This window comes from Diabrotica undecimpunctata, chromosome 6 (genome assembly GCF_040954645.1).
Source record: "Diabrotica undecimpunctata isolate CICGRU chromosome 6, icDiaUnde3, whole genome shotgun sequence".
NCBI lineage: Eukaryota > Metazoa > Arthropoda > Insecta > Coleoptera > Chrysomelidae > Diabrotica > Diabrotica undecimpunctata.
Genome location: NC_092808.1, coordinates 121,670,202 through 121,685,841, shown reverse-complemented (window position 1 = coordinate 121,685,841; position 15,640 = coordinate 121,670,202). Strand labels below are relative to the sequence as shown.

The window sequence follows — 15,640 nt, the reverse complement described above, 5'->3', positions numbered from 1 at the left end:
GATTTAAGCCAAGTTGCTTTAATAAAATGTTGATATTAAGAAAGATACAGGGTGTTAAAGTAGAAATTTAAAATTTTTATTTTCACTATAACTTTTATGTTTGTAAACATTTATGTATCAAAATTCATAACTGGATACTACTGAACATCATAAATTATAATTTGATGCATGCTTTAATGTAGCTGATAGAGGGCGCCACATATGCCACATATGGGCATACATTTGCACTTAACTTTTTTGCACTTTAAGTTACCGGTGTTTGTGATATAAAATATTAAAGATACATTATTTTAACAAAAAAAAGGTATACCTGTTAATAACTCCAAAACTTAACAGTTTTCGAGATAATCGCATTTTACAAATCAACTACATAATTCAGATTTAACGCAATTACTACAAGCAACGAAAGAAAATTAGACAAAAACATCAATACTTCTGAATTTTGGTATAAAATGCCTTTAATAAGTTGATAGTTAACGAAATATTAAATAAAATAAATATATTAGCAGGATAGAATAGTAGGATTTGTAGGATTTGACAAAATAACAGAATAATTGGATTTTACATTAAACATTTTACGTTTTGTATTCAACTAAAGTAATATTCAAAATATTTTATTTATAAACCAAATTAAGAAATAGTTAAACTAAATAACATTAAACTTTTTGTCCAAGTAAGTGTTCGATATCTCCACCATTTTCTTTAATTCATTTGTCAATACATTCCATAAAAAATTGTCTCATATCAAATAGCATCATTGGTTCTAAAGAAACTGCTGCAGTATTTATAATAAGTATTATAAGTATAATTTTATGCATTATATTTTATATTTTATGCATTAAGTAATTATATTAATATCTCACCACATGACCCAAGGAATATGACTACCACGAACAATCCAACTTTCAGGAAAGTTGTATTTAAGTATGTTCTCACTGCCCTCTCTCTATAATGTGGTGGTGTACCATCTTGCATAAACCACATATTTCGCCTTAAGTTTGATGACAATTCTTCCAATAAATCATTTAAAATCGTTTTATAAAAAATGTAAATAAATCTCACCATTCAAATTACAAGGTAATTCGCATGTCCGTAAAAAATAATTACCAATTTTTCCAAACCATACGTTTATTTAAAATTCATGTTTAAAATGCATATCGTATGGTTTGGTACCATTTGTAATTATTTTTTATGGACATGCGAATTACCTTGTAATTTGAATGGTGAGATTTATTTACATTTTTTATAAAATAATTTTATTGATTGGTACACCACCACATTATAGAGAAAAGTGCAGTGAGAACATAATTAAATACAACTTTCCTAAACGTTGGATTGTTCGTGGTTGTCTTATTCCTTCGTCATGTGGTGAGATAATAATATAATTATTTAATTCATAAAATTCCCAAACGAATACTTTATTATTATATTATGTTTATTATATATTATCCTTATAATACTTTAGCACTAATTATAAATACTGCAGCAGTTTCTTTAGAACCAATGATGCTATTTAATATGAGACGATCTTTTATGAAATGTATTGAAAATTGAATTAAAGAAAATGGAGGAGATATCGAACACTTACTTTGACAAAAAGTTTAATGTTATTAAGTTTAACTATTTTTTAATTTGGTTTATTAATAAAATATTTTGATTATGAGTTTAATTTAATACAAAACGTAAAATGTTTGTTGTAAAATCCAATTATTCTGTTATTTTGTCAAATCCTACTATTCTATCCTGCTAATATTTTTATTTTATTTAATATTTCGTTAACTATTAACTTTAATGAAGGGATTTTATACCAAAATTCAGAAGTATTGATGTTTTTGTCTAATTGTCTTTCGTTGCCTGGAGTAATTGCGTTAAATCTGGATTATGTAGTTGATTTGTAAAATACGAATATCTCGAAAACTGTTAAGTTTTGAAGTTATTAACAAGTATACCTTTTTTTTGGTAAAATAATGTATCTTTAATATTTTTTATCACAGACACCGGTAACTTAAAAAGCAAAAAAGTTAAGTGCAAATGTATGGCACATATGTGGCGCCTCTATTAGCTACATTAAAGTATTCATCAGATTATAATTTCTGATGATCAATAGTACCCAGTTATGAATTTTTATTCATAAATGTTGACAAACATGAAAGTTATAGTGAAAATTAAAATTTTTAATTTCCACTTTAACACCCTGTATCTTTCTTACTATTAACATTTTATTGAAGCAACTTGACTTAAATCGCAATATTTTAAAGTGTAGAATCTATGGTTTCTTTTTGTACAATTACTTAAGGACCACCCTGTATATATACCTATAGACAGGTTTAAAAATTAAAAAGTAAAATCACCCAGAGCCTCTAGTATTTCCTGAAAAGAAATATAATATTAACTACACCTAATTACTTTTTAATCATAGGGTTTTTATTCTGTTCTCTATGTGTCAGAGTTCAAACACTCCAGTAAAATATGCCATAAACTAAGTTTTACTATCTTTACCTAAATTTTAAAAATTTTAGAATGTATTTTGTCCATTATTTTATATTTTATATGTGTGTTATTATTGTTGAGTGTCAATGCTTTTATAAATAAAACAAAAAGAGAAATCAAACGATTTCTACCTGGCGAAACCGAATTCAACCGACTCAATTCAATCTAATACTGTCATTATGCTTTTATAAATAATCTCAACGACTAGTAAGTTGCACTGAAGAATTGTGATATTTTATAAATATTTACATATTTTTCTTATTACAGTGTCTTGAAAAAGAAATAAAACCATTCCGAAAGCTAGACAAAAAGTCAAAAAACTGTTTCATTAACATCCCGGCCAATTTTCTGACTGCAACCCTAATAAACTGTGTTGTATATATATATATATATATATATATATATATATAGTGTGTCCGTAAAGTATGGAATAAATTCGATATTTCCTAAATGAAAAGCCTTTTTAAAAAAATCTAAAACACGTCGATTTTTCAATTTAATGTTCTACATTTTACAATAAAATTTCATTATCCAAGGTGATACACATTACAGTGATGACGTCATCGGCTCTTTTTTTAAATGTAACACTCTGTATTTTAGGACATTTTTAGATCGATAAAAATAAGCTGATTTCAAAAAAGTATAATACTCGGATCTAATGGATATAATTTGAAAGATATGCTCTTAGAAAACAAATTATTTATTATCAATTGCAAAAAAGTAGCCTACTTCTAGTTTTTGGTAAACTGTAATTATTTTTAGTAACGTTCAATAACAATTAAGTTATAACAATAATTGTATTAATTCGTTAATGTTCTGTATTATTGCGTATAATTAATTTTAAGTAGAAATGAATTTGAGTGAAAAGCAAAGAATTGAAATACTCATGATGATTGGGTATGGAGATAAATCGCGAACTCAGACGGAAGTGTGTAATTTATTTAATGATAAATATCCAGAAATACCCATCACGCAGTCAACAGTAAGTAAGAATGAAAAAAAATTTCGAGAAACTGCTACGGTTGAAAATGTACGCAAATCAGTTCATCCCTCTGTAAATTATGTTACAACATTAGAACTTCTACTTGCTTTTGAAGAAGATGTGCACACTTCTGTTCGTAAGGTTAGTAGTGATCTCGATGTTTGCAAAACAACGGTACACAAAGTACGTAAAAGTAAGTAAAATGCACAGTTGTACAGGAATTAAACGAGGATGATCCAGATAAAAGAATACAATTTAGCGAAATAATGATGGATAACAGCCACCGAAACACTCTCTTGGTTCAAAATATTTTTTCTGATGAGGTTACATTCCAATTAAATGGCGAGTTCAACCGTCAGAATTGTAGATACTGGGCAAAAGAAAACTCCAACTGGATGCGGGAACATCATAAACGTATGGGCTAGCATTGTAAGAAATAAAATCATTGGACCCTACTATTTCGAAGGTAATTTAAACGGGCCAGCATACCTTCAGTTTTTAAGTGGGTATATTGTACCTACTTTAGTTAATTTATTCCCCAGTACAATTAATCTTGGAGGTTTTGATAAAAGTTTATGGTTTCAACAGGATGGTGCGCCTCCGCATTATGCTTTAGATGTTCGAAGGTACCTAAACGAAATTTTTCCGAACAGGTGGATTGGAAGACATGGATATATTGAATGGCCAGCGAGGTCACCAGACCTTAATCCTTTGGAATATTTTATGTGGGGTCATTTAAAGAATGTTGTTTATAAAACGAAACCTGCAAATATTGGAGACTTAAAAACAAGAATTCGTAAAGAAATAAACAATATTTCTCAAGAAAGCATAAACAAGGTTCTACAAGAATTTGTACAACGTTTGGGTTACTGTCAAATACAACAAGGGCTACAATTCGAACATTTAAGATTAAGTCATGTATTAATTACTGGATTACTTTCAAGTTATTTATTATAATTTATTTATAATTTATTAATATTATAAATCAATAAAAATTAATTTTCTAAGCGCATATCTTTCAAATTATATCCGTTAGACCCCCAGTATTATATTTTTTTGGAATCAGCTCATTTTTATCGATCTAAAAAGTCCTAAAATACAGGGTGTTACATTTAAAAAAGAGCCGATGACGTCATTACTGTAATGTGTATCACCTTGTATAATGAAATTTTATTGTACAATGTAGAACATTAAATTTAAAAATCGACGTGTTTTAGATTTTTTAGAAAAGGCTTTTCATTTAGGAAATATCGAATTTATTCCATACTTTACGAACACACTTATAGGTATATATATATATATATATATATATATATATATATATATATATATATATATATATATATATATATATATATATATATATATATATATATATATAGGGGAGAGTGTTGTACCTCGGACCGGGTTGTACCTCGGGTCAGTTGACTTTCTTTCTTACCCACTGCAGATTTCTCTTCGATTTGGTTGAATTAGTGGTTTAATAATATCAGCGGTAGATGGCATCTAAATACACTTATCAAAAAATTGCAGCGTGGTGACTTGCAGAGCGTTTTGTGTTTTGTTTGATCGTAAGTAAATTATTTACCTATTTGTTATCTGTTAAAATCCGCTTCAAATGTAAATATATATATTTTATTATTATCTGTAATGGACAATATATATTTACGCTTGATAATCATGAATGTATTTTTTGTCTAAACGCATAATCTAATATTGAAAACAAAAAACAGCTGAAATTGTTACGTTGTGTACCTTGGGTCACCGGTAGGTCGTGTACCTTGGACCGGACCAAGGTACAATCTTATTGCGAATTAACATTATTTTGACTTTTATTTAAATTAATTGGTGTGTCTGTTACCAAAAAAACCTTTTATTATTGTTTCAGATAGTCATTTTAAAATGCCGAGAAGTAAAGTGGGTATCAAAAGACCACATTTAAATGCCCAGGATTTAACTGCAGCCGCAAATAAATGCATAAGTGGTGAATTATCAATTAGGGAAGCAGCAAAGTGCTATAACATATCAAAAACCACGCTGATCAGGCACGTAAAATCCTTCAGGCAGTCGGGGGCTTCAGAATTTTCTTATGTTGCTGCCAATAATGTAAAACAAGTTTTTAATAAAGAAGAGGAAGCTGAGTTAAAAATATATCTTCTCACTGCTGCACGCCTCCACTATGGTTTGACGAAAATGGAAGTTCGTACTTTAGCATACCAGTATGCAACTGCAAATAACAAGTCTTATCCGCCTTCTAGGGACCAAAAAAAGTTAGCTGTCAAGGAATGGCTGAGGCAGTTTCTTAGAAGACATGAAGATTTATCACTTCGTAAACCAGAACCTACAAGTTTGGCCAGATCAACATCCTTCAATAAAACAAATATATCTTCCTTTTTTAAGAACTACAAAGAAGCTTTGTCTCGTGGAGATTTTTCCCCAGAAAAAATTTGGAATTGTGACGAGACAGGGTTAACGACTGTCCATGTAGCACCAAAAATTGTAGGACCTAAGGGAATAAAACAATTAGGTCAAATGACAAGTGGAGAGCGAGGTCAAAATGTAACCTTGATAGCCTCAATAAATGCAATCGGAAATCATATTCCGCCAATGATGATATTTCCGAGGGTTAATTTTAAGCCTCACATGCTAAAAGGTTGTCCAGTTGGAACTATAGGAGGTGCAAATTCGTCCGGCTGGTCAAACGAAATATTGTTTTTGGAATACCTACAACACTTTAAAAATCATGTGAAACCAACAGTTGAAAATCCAGTTATATTACTTTTGGATAATCACGATAGCCACGTGAATGTAAGTGTCATTAATTTCTGTAAGAAGAATAGAATTCTACCGATAACGTTTCATCCCCACACCAGCCACAAAATGCAACCGCTCGATCGAACAGTTTTTGGACCGATGAAAACTTACTATAATACCGCCTGTAGTGAGTGGATGATTATGCACCCTGGACAACCTATTACGATTTACGATATAACCGAACTTGCAGGTAAGGCATTTCCAAAAGCATTTACTACATCTAATATCCAGAAGGGATTTGAGGTGAGCGGTCTCTATCCCGTCAATGAAAACATTTTTGAAGATAATGAGTTTCTGTCTTCGTATGTAACTGATCGTCCTTTAAACCAGCTTACTGACAGTCGCGAGCAAGTCAATGTTGAACAGGACGGGGAAAAAACTAAAACTACAGTTAATGAAATGGAAGTCTCTACTCCTTCTACCTCAAATATTCGTCAAGCAGGAACTTCAGGAAGTTCTATTACACCTGAAATGTTGCGACCCTATCCAAAGGCACCTGTTCGCAAAAAGAAGTTAGGAAGAGCAAGAGGAAAGTCACGAATACTTACCGATACTCCAGAGAAAGATGAAATAGCTACGCTTAAAAAGGGAAAGACGGTATCATTTGAGAAAGTGCAGGCAGTTACAAAGCAAATAGCGACAGAAGATATACAAAATGTGCCAAAGAGAGCTGCTAAGTATGATAGTGAATCAAGTTCAAGTGATGGAGGTACATTTGAGGACTTGGTAACTAGAGAAGAAGAATTATTAAATGACCAAAAAATATATGACTTATCTGAAAATAACCAGATTAAAAAAGGAGACTTTGTTTTAGTGAAAGTGGCAGGGAAGAAATCTTTTGTTTATTATGTTGCCGAGATACTGAACAGTGGAATTAATAATGAACTTAGATATTTACGTAGAATTCTAGATTCCAATAAGTTTATAAACGACTCAACCGAGACTTATGATTTTTTACGCAATGATATTGTACGTAAACTTCCACAACCGCACAAAATAAGCGGAACTGCACGTCACGATGCGCACCTGAAATTTAATGTTAAATTTAGCGGATATAATGTCAAATAAGTTTTTATTTACTAAATTAATCATTAGTTAATCATAATGTTCTGATTATTTTGAGATATTCAATAAAACATTTCAAGATTTGTTCTATTTTTTTTTTATAACTGACCCAAGGTACAATATATGCTGGTCCAAGGTACATTACCAGTTTGTACCTTGGGTCAACATGCAAGGGCCTGCTAAAATATATTTTTTAACTAACTACTAAGCTTAAAATGTGTCAATAAAAAGAAAGCATGTAGCCAAATAGACAAAGTAACTAATACATTGGATAAACTTTGCAAATATATAATTTTAGGATTTAGAAAAAAATAAAAACTAAAAATTGACCCAAGGTACAACACTCTCCCCTATATATATATATATATATATATATATATATATATATATATATATATATATATATATATATATATATATATATATTGTTATGATATGTAAAATCGAGAAAAATATTGGTTTGTTTAAAAATATTTCAAAGTTCAAAAACATTAAAATAATTCAGATAAGTAGGATAATATCCAACAAACATTTCGAAGAAGGAAAGTTATTAAATTCTTGGATTACCTGTACTAAACAAAATGTAAGCTTTGCATAAATTATTTCTTTGTTATATTTGAGTGACCCGCATAATTTTAAGTGAAATCCAAAGACAATGGAACCGGGTTTTCCAAAATACATTAATGCAGTGATTAGAGACAAATAGAAGAGATTTTAGAAAGAGGTTTTTGTTAGTTGTTAAGAATTATAGAAAATATTATTTGTAAATAAGTTTTAGGAAATTTTATAATTATAGGTAAAAATTTGTTTGTTATCGAAATGAAAAAAATGGGGGAATTGTGACGAGTTTTGATTGGCGGAGATTGAAAAAGGTGGGATAAGTATGTAGGAAAAAGTTTAGCGAGATTGAGGAGAGAGAAAAGATAATCAGTTGATTTTCCAAGTCTGTAAGACGAACAGTGATTGTTCTCTGGTGGTTCCCAAGAAGTAGCAAGCAGTAGTGTTGAATGTTAGTGAGTTTTTGTGGAGTTAGTGTATCTGACAGAAGCTGAAGCAGCAAAATATTGTAAGTCATATTTTCCTACTTATATTCCAAGAGTCACTGTTCAGGCCAACGAGAGATTCAGTTTATCGTAAAGAGAAGATATTCCAAGAGTCATTTTTCACTCGGGCCAACGAGAGATTCAGTTTATCGAGAGGAGAAAGGCTATCATAATTTGAATGATTGTTGCTTTTGAAGGAGATCATTAAGGACGATATACTTGCAACAATCTGTTGTAAGATTGCTGATTACATAGGGAGCGGTTGAGAGGAGATAATACAGTCTACAAGGATTTGGACCACTCATCATCAGAGAGAGATATTTTTTGTTTTCTGCAGTTTTTTTCTTTTATTGATAACACAATTTTTACACGTAATTTAGAAAGGATATAAATATTTTGATTAGGAGAGTTAGAATAGTTTGGGATTTTGAGTTTTCAATTAATATTGTTTGTACCATTAATTTTGATTGTTCACGTACGGAGAACAAAATTTTGAGAATCCTTATATGAGATTTGTTTATTGAAAACTTTTGAGTGTGAATTATTTCATTATTTTTATTTCAATATATAGTGTTAGATCATATGTGTTTTTTATTATTCCGGTATTCTCTGGACCTTACCTTTCACATGTAATAGCATAGATATTGAAGCACGAATTTAACCCTGAGATAAAAGAATTAAAAATTGTGATAGAGTCATAATCATATCATTTAAATAATTTTAATTAATCAAAAAAATTAATTAGCTAATTATTGCTTGGCGCACCAAGACTTTAAATATCTCAATAACTGGCTTCCAAAACGTGGGGCTTGAAAATATCGCAGCTTTACATTTGAAGGAAGGGAAAGAGATCTGGAATAAGTACAGGTGATCCAGAGATAAAAACATATAACATTGAGGGAATTTGAATTTGAAAGTATTTTGACAATTTTTCCAGGGAATATAAATTTGATTTATTGATTGATCGTAGTTAGTGGATATTTACTGCTTTTGAATTATTTGATTTTATTTTCTTTACCAATCGTACATTTGATATTTATTTTGAATTATTTGAATTAACTGATTGCATATTTGATATTTGTCGTGAAAATTTAATACATTTGGGGAGAAATATTGTCGTGTTCTGAAACATATAGAGTGTTGTAAAATTTCACATTTGGCGGGGACAAAAACAGTAACGAAAAGAAACAACATGTCGACCACAAGGAGTCAAAGTAAAACGCAAGAAAGAAAAGAAACAGGAATGCTGGAAAAATTATTAGCAATGATGCAAATACAGACACAAACAATAGAGAAAAACCAACAAGAAACATCACTAAAAATGGATAGAAATCAACAAGAAACAAAACAAACAATAGAACTAAATAACAGAAATATAGAGCAGCGTTTGGAAAACTATGAACAAAAATTAGAAGAAAATGATAGAAAAATGGAAAAGCGTTTGGACAAATATGAAAATGAGGTAAAAGTCTGTTTAGAAAAAATCAGAGAAGAAACAGAGAGGAAACTAGAGATGCAGAGAGAAGAAATAGAAACGAAAATGAAAGATATTAAGACTGTACAGAAAAAGGAATTAGAACAGTTAGAAACAAAATTTGAAATGGCTTTACAAGAAGACAAGAAAGAAATAGAAAAACAAATTGAGGATATCAGAAAACAACGAGAGATGGGAGACAGGAGAGAAGTACTCATCCAAAGTCCGGGTGACATAAAAATACAGTTTGGCGGGGATATTCGGAAAACACACCCAGTACCGTTTGTTAAAAATTTGAAAACCAAATTACAACATATTAGATATTTTGACGATTGCAAAGAAACAATTAGAAACCATTTGAAAGAAGGAGCAGCGTTATGGTATGAAAGCAAGGAAGATGAGTTTGAAAATTGGACAGATTTTGAAAATAAATTTCTCAACTATTTCTGGGGGAAAAATAAACAGAGAGAAATCAACCAAGAGCTACAGAATGAAAAATATCACGAAAAAATGGGAATATCTGAAGAAAGATATGCTTTGCAGATATATAACAATTCAAAATATCTAGAATACAAATATTCTACCGAACAGCTGGTAGAAATGATCAGCAGACATTTTGAGGAAACGTTGGAAGATCACGTGATTTTGAGAAACTATCAAGATATTGATAGTTTGTGCCAATTCCTTCAATTAAAAGAAGCGAAAAGAAAAGAAATGAGAAATAGAAGACAACATGACCAATATAATGGACCGGAAAGAAGGTATTCATCAAATTATGACCAGAGAAACCGACATCCCAGATCAACAAACGAATATAGGCCGAGAAATTACAATAATTACAATAGACAACAAAATTACGATAACCGGAATGATACACAAAATAGAACAAATGAAAATCACAACAGGAATAGAGATGCACAAAATCCTCCGAATAGGAATACTAACGAACAAAGGGACGATAGAAATAACCAGAGCTTCCAACAACAAAATAAAGGGAGATGAATCATGTAGCAATAGGAAACGAAAGACAAATTTCTAATTCTAATCTAATATTTTTAGATGCATTTATAAAACATAAAGCGATTAAAATTGTGATTGATTCTGGCTCGGAGATATCGCTAATCAATAAAAAACTAGTAAAAGAATTAAATTTGGACAGATTTGTGTATAAGATTCCTAGGGTTGATTTAGTGGGTGCAAACAATAAAAATTTGACGACAGTAAACGAAGGTTTGGGAGTACAGATAAGAGTGGGAAACAAATTCCATAGTATGAAATGTGTGGTGATTGAAGACTTAAATCATGATATGATAGCGGGAATTGATGAATTGAGAAAAAAAGATATCACCATAAATTTTTCGGAAAATAAACTGGAAATCAGAGCAGAACCAGACAACACAGGAGAAGAAAAGCAAACAGATAGGAAATATATATATATATATATATATATATATATATATATATATATATATATATATATATATATATATATATATATATATATGTATATATATATATATATATATGTATATATATATATATATATATATATATATATATATATATATATATATATATATATATATATATATAGTTTTATTAAATTACAAAATATGTACGAGTAAGTATTCATAAATATTTAAATGAATCGGAATTTTGACATCTGAAAATCTTGAATTTTTGGTACTTTTAGCACTATTTAATTAAGCGGCGTAATGTAGCAACTAAAGTAGATAAGGACCCACATATTATTAAATTTCACATTTAATCTAATAATATCAATAAAAAAAATTATTGATATATTTAAAATAACGTTTTCATTCAGATTCGGTATTTTACAAATAAATCTCCTTGATTTACTGTCAAAAAGATTTAAAATAAATAACAATTACATAAATCTACTCTAAATTATATTTATTATTTCACAAAAACAAAAATATTTGACATAATAATTACATAAACCTGTTTATAAATAAATTAAAATATTTTATATTTCGCCTTAGTATATAATCTTAAATCTCTATTAAATTTAAAACTATCCGCCAAAACGGTCCGTTTCAAGATTGGCTGAAAAAGAAATTTACCGATAGAGGTCCGCCATGGGTGCCCAGTATGTTTGTAAACTGGGTTTTTGTATAATTTTGTCAAAATATTAACATCTCTAGTGGATATTATTTGTTTTTAAGAATAATCGAACATAGTATAAGATGTACTTGCCGTAATATCAGGTATTTATTAGATGTGTTGTGTGTAATGTTGAGTTTTTGTTTAGAATAGGGGTTAGGTTACCCTTGCGGCCTTATTGCAAACGTAAGATACGAATGTGGTTTTGGTACCTATTGATAAATAAAGAATGCGACCCGATGTAAATATGTTCGTGTTCATTTGTTTTTACAAATACCAGGTAAGATTCGAGTCGTTTATTACATTGTTGTCATGTTTATGTGACCTACAAAGTCATTAATAAAAGGGATGAAACTTTCTTAAATGTCATTTTCTAACAACTTGTCAGATTCCTGAAGATGAGGATGAACATTTTCCAAAAAATTAAAATTTTGTTGTCAACACTTCTAACATTGAAGTTTTGACAGCTTATTTATGGTTAGGAAATCTATTTTTTTACTTTCATTAAGTATTTTTCAGTTTCATTGTTTTGTTTGACATTAAATTTTTATATAAGTTCTTTTTATCAAATCAATTTTATTATTGAAATAATTGATTCTACTATGTAGTTCCTGTTTTAAGTTGTAAATATTAGACTTTAATACAAAAAAGTGATTAATAATACCTTTTATATAGGTTTGTACAGGATAGTATTAACTGAATTTTAAAAATGTATCAAATGTTGATGTGCTGTTTAATTTTAAGATAATACTGAACATTATTCATTTATCTTTTTAGCTGGATATGAAAGTTAGATTTTAAGTCATTATTAACTCAAGGTCTAAACTTACTATACTACTTACATACTACTAGTTTTCTATTCTGTTCAGGTTTTTTCATGGATCTTCAATTAGAGCAACCAAAGGTTCATACAGCATATTTTATACAGTCTATACTTTAAATCAGCTACAATTTATATTTACATATTTGTTGTTCTTTTCAGCCGCACTGCCTGGTCATCTCAATACGTTTAACTTATTGTAAAAATAGTTTTATACTATTTTTGGTCTAAAGCATGTATCTGATACAATGAGCAATTGCAATTAAATATTATTTCAGTGTGTAAATGTTTGGCTAAACTTGACTAAATGAATGACACAATGTTTGTGTGAAAAAGCTATACCCATATTTTACATAAAGCTGTTTGAAATATTGAAAGATGTCTCAGTATGCAACTGTATTATTTATTTATATTTTTTACATTGTCCTCTGATTCACTTTTTTTCAGCTGTTTTTAGACAGGTGCATTTCTTCTAATTACGAGAAAAGTTACTTGTAATTACTAATAAACAAATGCTTCGTTAATTTAAGTTATTTTGGTAAAGTAGGTAGATGGTATAACTAAAGTTTTGTTTTAATTTGTACTCCCCCTTACCCTCCTCTGCCCCTTGTACTGCTGTTTTAATTTTTTTAAATTCTGATATATTTTTATTTAATCTATTTTTTTAGGATTTACCTAAATGGTTAATAACTTGAAAATTGAACTGCTGCATCTAAATATATCTATAGTTTCATTGTTTTGCATGTGAATAGATTTTTATTCAGGGTGTTTCATTAACAATTAAGTGTACATTAGTTGTAGATAGGAAAGTATTACAACACAAAGTTAATTTTTTTCCATTGGATCCTCTCCTCTGTAGATGTTGGCAATTTCATTGCAAATGTGACCTACTATAAATAAGCTGAATTAGCTTATTTTTAGTAGGTCACTTACCTAGTGTTGTTTGTAAAATGCTGTATAAAATTCTGAGCATGTATGTCTAGCACACCATATTTTGTATATTTCTAGTTATTTTGGTGTTGTTTACTTCTCAAGACTATTTTTATATCAATGTTCAGGTGCATATTACATAACATTTCTGAAGTTTCATTATTTGCTTTAAAGTTGTGTTATATTTTATTGTTTTTTTTATTACTATAAGAGCTTATTTCATATTATACTTGGACTTTTCACATTTCTGCAGATTCTCCACGTTATCAGACTTATCATAAGTTTATTAAGTCATTTATTGATTTTTATACTCACTCTTACTCTAATGATATCTTCCCTGAACAGCATTTTGGAATATATTATGATCAATGTTGATTATAAAATGCAGTATTGACGAAATCCTTATTTTATATTAAATTCATATAAGGATTTTTGCATGCCAGCCTTCTGTTGCTGTAAGTATCAGTTTTTGATTAGTCATAAATCTTTGCCATGACATCAATGACTAGCAAAGAAAATTTTTTTAATAAAAACACATTTTTACCTACCGTTGGACCATTCACTCATTTGGACATACTCAAGTGATGTTGAAATGACTTTAAAGCCATAAAGCTGCTGGTGCAAATAATATAGCTGTTGAAATGATTTGAACTTTGAGTGAAATTGAAGTCAGTATGATATACCAAATCAGCCAAATACTAAGGGATACATGCATGTGGCATGAGAATTTCGAAATCAGTATTTATTCTTATACACAAAAAGAAGCTAGAAATTCTTGTAGCCATTATCCCATAATAGCACTAATTACATTTCTGCAAAATACTTAGACTTACTATAATACTAGAGATGACTAAATTTTTTTTACTACCAGAAATTGCAGAACAAATTTTCTCCAGGTCACTAGAGAAAATAGATTAAAGACATTATAGAAAAATCTAGTAAAACCTTAGACCCAATGAATTGGAAAAATATTCATGTAAATAATTAAATTACTCTATCACCCTGCAATCTCAGCAATGATAATGATTATGATCTCTCCACTTGCTTGGTGGTGTATATATATAGAAATACTTTATATTTGTTTTCGACATCTATTTCATAAATCATCATGAAATGAATTTTTTTTAAAACCATTTTTGAGCTGGAAGTCAAAACATCAAATAAAGTATATACAATTTCCAGAATATATTAATTAAACAGAAAATAGCTATTTAGTGGATAGGTTGAATTAATGACTTTTGTCTATTTTATTTGTGGAACTTTGGAAAAGTGTGTTATCTTCATAGAAAATTATTTTCTTTTCTGTAAAACAAGAATCTGCTTCTGTTGTTATTGTGTTGGCATAACTTCCACCATTTATTTTTTCTAAGTAGCTGACCAAGATCATTCTGTGGGATTCCCAAAATTCAGGCAACATAATCAACACACCTTTTTGCCTAAATTCATTGCAAAAATCTTTATGTCTACATTATTTTCACTATTTTTTTTACAGTTAATATTTTTTGTATATCGCATCACAGTTTATTAATATATGTCTTAAAAAAATCACATAATGTAAAATGATGTATTTTTATTAAATGTGTATCAATGTTTTGCATAAAATATTAGAAAACAACCAACACCAACCACCAACTATATTATTTCAATTTTGTTTTGTATTCTTTAATATTCTCATTGATTGAATATATATTGAATTCTTGTCTTAAACGAGTCCCTTGCCATATCAGTTGACCCAACGTTATATTGAAAAGAAAATAAAATTTTAGGGAGCAAAAATAAAAAGTCCTTGTTAAAATTTAATTAAACATATCTCAGTTTTATCAAAAAGATAAATGAATAAATCTTTTGTCTATTTAAATTCATTAAAAAAAATCTTTATCCCAAGGATTTACATATCT

General features: G+C 29.1%; 1 protein-coding gene across 5 annotated transcripts in view; it reads left to right on the top strand.

Annotated features, from left to right (window-relative positions):
- The first annotated feature begins 11,893 nt into the window (after window positions 1-11,893).
- Spt20 (transcription factor Spt20 homolog) overlaps window positions 11,894-15,640 on the top strand; it is a 62,690-nt gene continuing 58,943 nt past the window's right edge. Inside the window, exon 1 of one of the 5 annotated variants that reach the window (XM_072535245.1) lies at window positions 11,894-12,096. The gene's annotated coding sequence lies outside the window, so the exon portion shown is untranslated. The other 4 variants (XM_072535249.1, XM_072535246.1, XM_072535247.1 and 1 more) reach the window with 4 other exon arrangements.